This window comes from Lynx rufus, unplaced genomic scaffold (genome assembly GCF_022079265.1).
Source record: "Lynx rufus isolate CCGP_SWC_20201006 ecotype Redwood Valley unplaced genomic scaffold, mLynRuf1.p SCAF_25, whole genome shotgun sequence".
NCBI classification, from domain to species: Eukaryota; Metazoa; Chordata; class Mammalia; order Carnivora; family Felidae; genus Lynx; species Lynx rufus.
In genome coordinates, this window is record NW_025814840.1 from 13796035 (window position 1) to 13807649 (window position 11615).

An 11615-nucleotide genomic window follows, 5' to 3' on the forward strand; every position below is an offset into this window, starting at 1 on the left:
TCGTAGCCTACAAGGGATAGCGCGGGAGAAGGCATGATCTCACGGTTCATGGGTTCGAGCCCCGCGTCAAACTTGCTGCTGTCAGCGTGGAGCTCGCTTCGCGTTGATTCTCTGTCTCCATCTCTCTGCCCTTCCCCTATTTGCTCTCTCTCTCTCTCTCTCTCCAGCGCTCTCTCTCTCTCTCAAAAATAAAAATAAATCCTGAAAAAATAAATAAATGTCATTTGCAAATATACTATATGCTACAATTTCCTTCCACACATAGGAAACTCAGGCACAGAGAACTGAATCAAGTTTTTTCAGGCTACATGTCTAGTAAGAAGCCAAGCTGAGATCGGAACTCAGATTGTAGATCCCTTCTCAGTAATAATTAGGGAAGAAGAGATGATGGTATTATATGCTGAAATGAAAACGGACTAAATTCTGTATAGAGATAATTAGACAATGGATGAATTAGAGGCTAATGACGTGATCCCGGACAATAAATCCAGGAAGCATGGAACGATTAAAAGGAGGCAGGACTCTCCCTGGGAATAACTACTGTTGGGGGAGCCCCACAGAAAAATGGCATTTTCTTCCTGCATCTTGACAAATAGTTACACGTTTTTGTGATATTTCGCTCAACCATGAATACAACCGGGTCTCCATATCTTTGTCCCAAATGCGGCAAGCCATTGGATCTCACCAATATGACCAGCAGGAGGTGGGAATGCAGAATGGTGGTGGAGAAGACGTCTCCCTCTGTCCCTGGATAAATCCCAAAACATTAGGGCAAAGTCAGTTCAACCCAATTTTTTGATATTACAACCCAATTTTTTTGGTATCATTTTTTTTATTGATATGTTTCTTATCCCACAAATCTCTCTTGGCTTTTTCTCCTTCTTCCTCACCTTCCTTCTTGGTCTACTTAAAACAACAACAACAATAACAACAACACGTCGATGGGCTTTTTTGGCTACTGCCAACCCAAACACGACTCCAAATAATAAATATTGGAGCAAAGATGGGGCCACCATTGCGTAGCTGGGAGGAAACAATACTTTATTTCGTACACCATTTACTACCGCGCGAGGCAGCAATCCCACAAAGCCAAGGAAGATTTAGAAAGTTAAGAAAGGAGGGGGAAACACTCCAACCACATCACTACTCTATCTCCATTATCTTGTAAAGTTTATTGATGCACAACAAGAGACAATTTATAACGGCACTCGTGACTGTTCTGATTTATACAAGGAAGGGCAAAATGGTGCTAAACAGCGTTTCTACAGCATTCTGTATTTGTCACAGGCCTTATTGGAAATGTAGTCATTTCTCTTTGTGACCCAAATCTGGGTTTCCTACAGCCCACTTCTGAATGCAAAGCACATATCATAGCCGTGGCCCGTGGAGGTCCAAGGGGCTCCCAGAGGTGACTGGGAGGGGGGAGCAGCGGAAAAGTACTAGAAACTTGCCAGTTCCCTTCGGCAGCCACTCTCCATCCTCGGAATGTGACAAGGCCAGAAAAGGAGGAGATCAGGGACCGTGTTTCCAGCAGGAGGAAGGAGATGAAGGAGACAGAGGCGGGTGAGGCATCTCCTCGTCTTTACCTGGTCAGCAATGTTGCAGAATCCCTGCCTGTCCCCTCCAGCCCCACCCCCCAGAACACACAGGCCCTTCTCTCTCTTTTTTAAACAGTTTATTTATTTGTTTGTTTATTTTTGAGAGAGAGAGAGAGATTGTGTGAGCGTGGGCAAGGGAAAGGCAGGGAGCAAGGGAGAGAGAATCCCAAGCAGGCTCCGCACCATCAGCACAGAGCCTGACACAGGGCTTGAACTCGCAAACCATGGGATCGCGACCTGAGCTGAAATCAAGAGTCAGACGCTTAACCGACTGAGCCACCCGGGTCCCCCCCCCCCACACACAGACTCTTTTAACGTCGCTCGTTTTCCCCAATGGCACTCCCTATTCCCCGGACAAATGTGACAAGCCCACATGGGCGACCCGGAAGTCACAGGAGACTCTTGACCATCTGCGGTACACTTTCCCGACCACCTGCCTGTCCCCAGCCCTGCCCGGGGCCAATCACAAAGGTCTGAGGGTTATGAACCAGAGTGGTGGGCGTTCCTAACATACCACGCGTTAACCTCCTCACTTCTGAGCGGTCGGTGACTTGAGGAATGGCCAGGGCACCTCGAATGTTCTTGGAATGGAGTATCCATTTCTTGTCCCAAAGAGGAAATGAAAAAAGCCAGAAGGTGAGGAAGGCGGGTCCTGGGGCAGTGTAGTGAGGGCTGTCTGCGGGAGCCAGGCCACTGTCACTTCTCTGGGGGAAGAGGGTGGGGGAGCCCTGGGCACAGCCTCCCAGGGGGGCGCTTCAGAACAAGCTCCACGGGTCTGCTCGCCAGGAACCCCCTGAGCTTCCTGCCCTGCCCCCCTCTCTCCCTCCTCTCAGGAAGGTCTCATCTGTCTGGTTCCCCCAGCTCCTGAGCCCTCCAGGAAGTCTCTGAGCAAAATCCCATTGTTTAAGTCCTGCATGGCAGGGGCAGGTGATCTACCCAACAGAATCACTTCCCCTCACTCTTCCTAAGAACTTCGCTGCAAATATTCCTCTTCCTACCCCTCCTCTCCGGCCTTCTCAGCCCCTTCGAATTGTGCTCCTAGGAACCAAATACACGCTGCGGGAGTCCCCCGCAGACAGCGGGGTCGTCAGATGACTTGGATTTGAAACCGGTGTGATCCCTCTGGTAAGTCACTTAAGACCTCGGTGTCTCATCGGCAAAGCGGGGATATTCTTTTTTTTTTTTTAATTTTTTTTTTCAACGTTTATTTATTTTTGGGACAGAGAGAGACAGAGCATGAACGGGGGAGGGGCAGAGAGAGAGGGAGACACAGAATCGGAAACAGGCTCCAGGCTCCGAGCCATCAGTCCAGAGCCTGACGCGGGGCTCGAACTCACGGACCGCGAGATCGTGACCTGGCTGAAGTCGGACGCTTAACCGACTGCGCCACCCAGGCGCCCCAAAGCGGGGATATTCTTGTATCTCCCCGGGGTGTGCTCGCAAATGTGGGTCCCCTAGCTCTCCAAACAAACAAATAAAAAGAAACTTCTGGCTGTATAGCGTTTGCCAGTGCCCATGGTGTACAAACTTCCCTCCTGGCCAGTGGCAAGCTAGCGCCCTGATGCCACTGAAGGTGTGGTTGGGGAGAGGAGAGTTTTGTGAACCGGCTCCAGTCCACCCCGGAAGTTACGGGGTGCTTTGACTAGGGAATGCACGGACAGTGTTTAGCCATGTTCAGCCTAGTGCCCGACACACAGCAGGTGTATTTATGGTGGTTGTGGCTCACGCCAGCCAGGATTCTCAGCTTGCCTGCCCTCTAAGCCCTTCCGAATGCGGCTAATGGATCGCCTTCTGGGGGAAGCAAATTGCAAATGATTTTTGGATACCACGAGGCTCTACCCTGGGCCAGTGCGTGTGCCTCAGGCTGCTATGGGAAAGGGAATCATCGGAGGCCTCTCCCTCCCTGCCACGGGTGGAGGGGCGGGGGGTTGGGGGGGTGGTGAATCTGTCATGATAGCCACTCTAAGCTGCCTTGGCCAGCACCCCAGCACTGGTGCCAATCTACCGCCTATAAAACATTGTCTTACTTTTAGCAAGTTCCTAATGTGTTTGTTTCTTTCCTAAGCAACCGCTATGCCGCTGCTCACATCCGACAAAGGAGCAAAGTCACATTGTTCAAAGCAAACAACTTCCAGTATCAGTTGGAACAAATATACAATCACACTCGCAGACCTCAATCTTCAAACCCAGTTGGACAAAGCAGAGCAAAAAGGCTCAAGGCCACAAGGCAGCAAAATGCACCTTTATCTGCTTTCAAAGGGCCTCTATCAAGTGCAGTTCTCCTGTGGGCTCCCCCCACCCCCTGACTGTTACTAATATCCTTTTAGAAACCTGAAAATAGCATGTCTTTCCTTACTGATGGGTCCTGTTTCAGGTGACTATGATTGATTTCGTTTTTTTCCTCGCCACCCTCTGTGTTTAGAGGAGGACAAAAAGCTTTCTTTAGTTTCTCTGTTCGTTCTTTAAGGTCCCCGTAGTAAGACTTTTTTTTTTTTTAACTCAGTCTCCCCATCTGTGGGCCTACACGATCCTTTTAGATTCTTCTACCATTTTAAACATCCAATGATTCTGTGAGCCCTAATCCCTTTTCTGGTCTCCTGCCCTGAGGCTGCTGGGGCTGATAGGCAGGAGGAAGTGCCCTGTGGAAATTCACCTCTGTGCAATTGACCACTTGCAAATTTGCATGCCAACCGGTGGTTCACAGCCCTCTGAATTCGTGATGCTGGGCGCTCAAGGACCCTTCCAGAGAACTGCTCCGGCAGGTCATTGGGCCAGCTGAGGGTCAGGAATACATAGGACGCAGCCACCACCCTGCAAAGGTGGATGGGGGAGGGGCTGACTATCTCACCAAGTAACAGAGGTTGGAATGAAAAAGGAAACCAGACTGGCCCTTAGCCAGCCTGGAATACGTGGTGTTGCCTCTCGCACACATTTGAAAAACCTGACTCTGGTTACTTGTCAGGCACTGAGGTGGGAACCGCTTCAGACCCACCATGGTGAGAAGGGAGAGGACAGAGAAAGCCAGTGAAGTGGTCGCTGGGGCAGCAGAGCCTGGGGAGAGAGAACCCCGCCCGGAGGGGCAGCAGGGGGCGGGCTCCTTAAATCCTCCAAGGGAGAGGAGGGGAGTCTCTCGAGAAAGGAACAGAATTTCTCCAGAAACGGGAGTGGGAGGGAGGGAATCGCAGGCAGAGGAACCGCCCGGGCAAAGGGGCAGAGACGCGAAGTGCCCACCAAACTCCGTGCGCACGCGGCCTTTGCGTGGCTCATGTCTACTTCCTGAACAGAGGGTGAAAGAAGTCATTCTTTGGAGCTCATCTATTTATTTAAAAAAATATCTTTTCAGCGCTTTCTGGGGCTCTAGGTCTGTGAGGAGTGCTGTGGTCAATACTAAGACGCCCCCACTGGCACCCACACCTCCTTCCCTCCATGTTTTCAACGTTCTTCTGCAGCGAGCTCCGCTGGGCGGACCACTGTGGCCTGAGGGATAGTGCTGTCCTCACGACCCTCAACACGATGATTGTCTATGTAATCAAACTTCAGCATCGCTCGGGGGCTCGGGACTCACTACCTGCCTTCCACCTGACTTCCATCTGGAACTGTTATTTACATTTTAAAGTACGGTTTAGTTCTCTAGCCATTTTTAAATCAACCAGAGTGTCATTTACATACAATAAAATGCACAGGATTGGAATATATGCAGTCTGATGCCAAACGTGAATGCCACAGAAACAGAATCCCCATCCCGACCTAGCAAAACCTCCCTTTCACGCCACAAAGCTCCTGTGTCCCCTTTTCCTTCACCACTGACCACTCTGCCACCCACCCAGACAGCCCAGGCCGCCGCTGCTCCGACTTGTATCATCATAGCTCGGTTTTTCCTCCTCCAGAAAGTCATATGAGCGAACTCAGATGGTTAGATAGTCTTTCGTGCCTGGAGTCTTTTGCTCAACGTAGTTTTGGTTGTTTTTTTTTGTTTGGAGATTTATCAGTAGGTTGTTAATTTTTATTGTGAGGCGGCTCAGTTGGTTAAGCGTCCGAGTTTGGCTCAGGTCGTGATCTCGCCGTTTGTGAGTTCAAGCCCAGCGTTGGCTTTGTGCTGACAGCTCAGAGCCTGGAGCCTGCTTCAGATTTTATGTCTCCCTCTCTCTCTGCCCTCCCCTGCTTGTGCTTGCTCTCTGTCTCTCAAAAAATAAACATTAAAAAAAAATTTTTTTTTTAATTTTTATTGCTGAGGAGTGGGTATGTTGCATAAATACAGTATTTTTTTTTCCAACTCTTCCCCTACTAAGGGATGTCCGGATTGTTTTCTCCATGCATATTTTTGGTCTTGCCTTTCCTACCAGATTGTGAGCTTAAGGGCAGGGATGTGTCTCCCATACTCTGTCCCCACCCTGAAGCACCTTATCCAGAGGCCATGCTGGTTTGAATTCTCAAATGGGTTGGTTAATTGAATTATATTTGTTGCTAAGATGTGGTCCCTGCCTGTTAAAACCTTATAATCTAATTATGGAGACAGCTACAAACATAAATCAATTATTCCAAGGCAACACATTTATCTATTCATTCAGCAAGTAAGTATTTATTTTAGGGAAGAGAGAAGACATGTCAATGAATATCTAAAACATAGGGCAGAAAGTAAAGGATGATGTGAAAGAAATTCAGAAGAGGATCCACAGAAACCCTGAGAGCAAAGTGGTGCCTTTTGTGGAGATGCTCAGGAAAATCTTCAAGGAGGAGGGGCAAATGCACAAGCCTCAGAAGGCGGGCAGACTATGGACCAGCAGTCTCGGGTTCAACAGAGACAGAGCTGGAAAGACAGGGACAGAGGGGAAGGCATTCCCAGCGGCAGAAGGAAGGGAAGTCACAGAATCAGCACTGGACGTGAGTAGAAGCAGCTGGTTGGTGGGTGCGAGCACAGCGTGAGAAATGGAGGCAGTGACCAGGGGCTGGGAGGACAGGACAGCCTCAGACCACAGAGGGCCTTGAATGCCAAGCCAGGAAACCCACGAGCAAGTCAAATACACATTACAAGCCTATCGCACGCTTATGTGATGACACCTTCTGAAGGGCAAAACCCCACCATCTCTGAATTATTACATCAACGATACGGGAAAAGAACCAAAGCTGAGAGGGGTAAGTTATTTAACTAAGTCACACCAAAGGTGAATGTCAGAGTCAGGACTCAGCCCAAATTTCTGATAACTGTGGTCTTTATGCACAGCAGGTGATAAAGGTATGTGAGTGCAAACATGTCAAAGTGTAAAGGTCAGAGGAAGCCTTTTTACATGCAAGTCATAGAAACAGAGTTTGGTTGTTTGTTTCTAAGAGACTGCAATGCAGCGACATTAATATTATCAATAACACTACATGACCCCTTGAGGACTTTCTATTTTTCAAGCCTTTTCATACTCCTTATGTCACTAGACCCTCACTATAATCCTGACAGCTCAGCAAGTCAGGTGTTTTCCTATTATTGGTGGTATTATTACCACTATTATTCCAGAATTTTCAGGGGAAAAAAAAAAAAAACAAAACTCCAAGACTCCAGAGAGTTAAGAACCTTTCCAAAGGAACTCCAGATGACTACCCAGGACTCAAATCTGCATCCCTTGAATGCACTTCTATAACCAGTTATTGGAGAATAAGGAGGAAGGATTCTACTGGATAGAAATGCCTAGAAGACTGCGGTCGCCAAACCAAAGCAGTTGGCCTCAAGCCCTCCTCATCCGGTCCCAGGCACACTATTGACCTGCAGGCGATCTCAGAGGGGTTCAGAACAAGGCCGATGCAGAGGTCTTCCTATGAACACGGGTAAATCAAATGTTTCATCTGTAGCAATGGAGGGTTGAAGATGGGGGTCACCAGGCTTTCTGCCCATGTAGCCATGTGTCCTCTGATCCTCAGGGCCACAGTCAGAACCGGAAGGGACCCCTAAGACGTTTTGCAAAGGTGCAGGATCTGCAGCCCTGGGACTCCACGGGACCGTGGACCGTCCCTCCACACGGCCTCCCCTCTGCCTACTCGCTCCCCATAGCTGGAAGCTTCTTCCTGCTCCTGTGGCGGTAGGCTGTCAGCCTGAGCCGGGTTCTGGACAGGCAGACAGGGCAGGCTGTGCTTTGTGCTGGGAACAAAGAGAGCTTCCATAGGGGATGGCCCCGAGGGGTTTCCCTATGTTGTCCTTTTGCCTCAGGTGAATCTCGAATAACCAGGAACCAAAGAGAAAGAGCTGACCGGCCATGAGAAACCATTGTTGGCATCTAAAGAACCATCTGGAGGGGGCCAAGCCTCCCACACGGGGGATCCCTTTCCCAGTCCCCACTGCCTAGTTTGGCATCTCCCCAAAAGTTTGCTTTTGTGTGCACACGATCTCTGAAGCAGCTTGCTGAATTCATTCCCTGAATGAATCATCTACTGCTACCTGCATTTATTCACCACCTGCTTCCTCCTTAATCCAGGACCACCTGACTTCCATCAGCCCGATCAAGCCAACCTCCCCCCCCCACCCCCCAACACTCAATGCTCCAAATAGAAATACTGGTCTTCCTCACTTGGCATTGTCTCTCTCCCCTTGAAACGTACACACGCTGTGAAGGGACTCTAGAAATAAATCTTTGCTCAAAGAAATTCTCTAGACATGTATTAATTTCGATACTTCAAAACAGCAGCCAGGCAGTCAGCAAATAGCAACCGCCCTTGGTCATTGCTGGGAAGAGAAAGGATTATCAAAACAGAGGCCAACTGCTTGCCAATGGAAGCTGGTCTGTCATTGCCCTGAGCCTCGTAGGAAGACGTTAACAGCAATCTTCGGCCATAGAAACTGTCTGGTCCATTTGCTCCCGGACCAAGTTTGCATGCATTCTAAGCCTGAAAATCAAAGCGAAATGAAACCTTACATATAAACATGATGTTTCAATCACTTGAGAAAGACACACATTCTCTCTCTCTCTCTCTCTCTCTCTCTTTCTCATAAACACAGTAGCTTGCTTAGAGCAATCTTTAGCCAGGAGCTGTGAAGAATTGCTATAGGTAGGAAGACACGTTAGCTCTGGAATTCAATGAACTGTCAGCATTACTCTCGGCATCAGGATGAGTCACTCCCCTCTAGCAAATGGCACCCGGGGACTGTGAGCCTCCACCATGAATGGTGATTGAGAAGCTCTGCAGGGCCAGGACTCAGAGCTCCGGGGGTCCTTCCCTCACCCACGTACATTTTACGAGAACGCACAATAAAGAGATCGTGGGAGAGGCTGGGTGCCGACATGTAGCCTCTTCGTTCATTTGTAAGTTTCACCGGCTTTGAAGCTACTGGAGAACAGGGACTGTGTTTGTTTTCTTCTCTCTCAGCTCATGTCTAAAATCATGCTGAAGGGGAGGAGAACAAGTGCTTTCTGGTTTCCCAGGGGGCAGGCACTATTATTAGCCCCATGGGATAGATGAGGGAAGAAACTTGCTGGGCAGAGCTAGGGGCTCAGTCCCAGAAAGAATGCCAGGCGCACCTGCTCTAACCACTACCCGTCCTGCCCCTCGAAGGGTGGTCACCCCATTTCTCTAATGAACGGGGGGTGGGTAACATGTGGGCCTGAGGAAGGCGAAGGCATGTTTTTCCGTTCTATAGGAGAGCGCGCTCACAACCTACGTACATCCGACAGCCAAGAGGGAAAACATGGCTTCGCTCTTTTCCTCGGTCATTGAATGATTCAGGCTACGGCCGATTGGTTTTGGTTTTGGCGTGATTTGTTAGTTTCCCCCAGCTCTGCCATTCGTCTTCCAGAATCTTCTGTCCCTGGTTTCACTTTTGTATGTGCAGATACGGTCTTTGATGCAATCGAAAGGGCAAAGACATATTTTAGTGAAGAGCCCCCCCCCAATAGTTGAACATAAAATTCCTCAAGAACTGAAGGAGAACGTTAAAACATGAGAATAAAAACTCAGCGTGAATTTGTCCGCAACGCTTAAGAGGAGCGTGTTGAGGGTGCCAGGGCGGCTCGGTCGGTTAAGCGTCTGGCTCTTGGTTTCGGCTCAGGTCTTGATCTCACGGTTCGTGAGTTCGAGCTCCGTGTCGGGCTCTGCGATGACTGTGCAGAGCCTGCTTGGAATTCTCTCTTGCTCTCTCTCTCTCTCCCTCTCTGCCCCTTCCCTGCTCAAGTCCTCTCCTCCTCTCAAAAGAAAGAGAGAAAGAAAGAAAGAAAGAAAGAAAGAAAGAAAGAAAGAGTATGTTGGAAATGGCACGTGTGTGAGTACTAAGCCAACGTGGCCAACATTCAAGGGACAGAAAGGATAGATACTCTGAACACATGGGAAATACCAGCTATGAAGGCTTTGGCCCTTTTATTCACACATTTTATAAACTTCAGGTAGACAGGAAACAACAGTAAGAAGAATGACCTCAGCGTGGCATGCCAAAGCAAATCAGAATTCGGATATCCCTGTTCCAAGCTGCAGAAGTTGTAGGTCGGGTCCATATTATATTGGAGCTTCTCAGTCCAGCACAGCATCGCCTGTTTTTGCCTTCTTTGCCTTTGTCTTTGCTCTCTGTTCCCGTTTCCCTACACAACCAAACATACTGGCTCTCCCAGCTTCACAAAGAGAAAACGATTCCAAGAGGAAATCACTTCACAGCAAGTGAGCCCTGGGAAGAATTTGAGACTGAGGAGCCCTTGTAATGAGATTAAGGGAAAAAATGCTTTTGTGCAACCAACTCAGACCCGTCCTCAGTACGTGACAGGAGCCAAAACAAACACAGGCATTGTTTTGGGAAGGAAAAGGTTAACAAGCTATGAAAACAAAATTAGAGATATTTTCAAAGCATGACCCTCAGCAGAATGAGTAGAATGTGGTCTGCCAATGCGGCTGTGTTTCCCTCCCTCTGACATTTATCCTGCAGCTTGGTGGGGAACAGCTTCGACTGTGATGTTCCCAGCAGATGACGCGGGAGCAGCCCTCTAGAGCTGCCTCCACTGGGCAGACGCACAAAAGCCTGGGTCGGGGGGAGAAAGATGGCTAGCTCCTTGGCCCCCTTCTTAGAAGGGAGCTCAGGAAATATTCTTTGTGGATCATGTCGAGCTCGGAGCACATGCTCTCATCTGCCCTCTGGTCTGCAAATGGAAATTCGGAACTTTTTTCCAGACTTGGGTCTCACAGTGACCCCGGGACAAGACCCGTGCCTCAGTTTTCCCATCCAGCCAGTTAATGTTTATTGGGCACCCCCTGTGCACCAGGCTGAGGAGCTTCCCACTGTGGATATAAAGTTGAAGGGCCCCATCCTTGTCTTTCCAGGGCTCACAGACTGGTGAGGAAACAGATGTGTAATAGACAGCTACCATTGTTTATAGAAAGCCTGTATCCATAACGTTTATCAAATGGAAGAGTTTTCATCAGTTTCCAAACCTAGCAGTAGTGAGGGTAATATCAGTGGATATTTGATATTCAGGTTGAATGCGGGGTGTGTGTGTGTGTGTGTGTGTGTGTGACACCCATCACCCTCTGTCAGTAGTGTCCCCTGGTTCTTTGGAGCCTGTAAACATCCTCCCATGTTCTAAGCTGGCTCGTAGTGACAGAGGCCGTCACCCTTAAGTACAGAGGTGCAAAGACGTGTACGGAAGGGCCAAGATGAAACACTCAAGGTGTTTCCTTATCTCTCTTCATCCAAAAAACGTTGCCAGTGCCCACAGAGGCCTGGGCCGTCTTTGTTTCACTCAATGCACATAGACCCTCTTCAGCATAAACCCTGCTGGCGATAATGATGAGAGATTTTCTAAACAGAATCAAGAGCCTGAGAGAAAAACAGAGAACATCAGCAGGTGTGCTGTGGGCTCCGGGACAAGATGCCCCATTTTCTCCAAGAAGGCTTCAAATCTTACTTGTCCACCGTTGAAGTCCCCACCCTGCCTTGCCAAGAAGTATTTTATCCGAACTTTCTGAACTTTGTGCAGACTGAGTTCGTTCTGTGGATTCTCAACGTCTCCATGATTATTTTATTCTCGAAACTTCACAGTCTTGCCTGGTGATTTCCCAAGA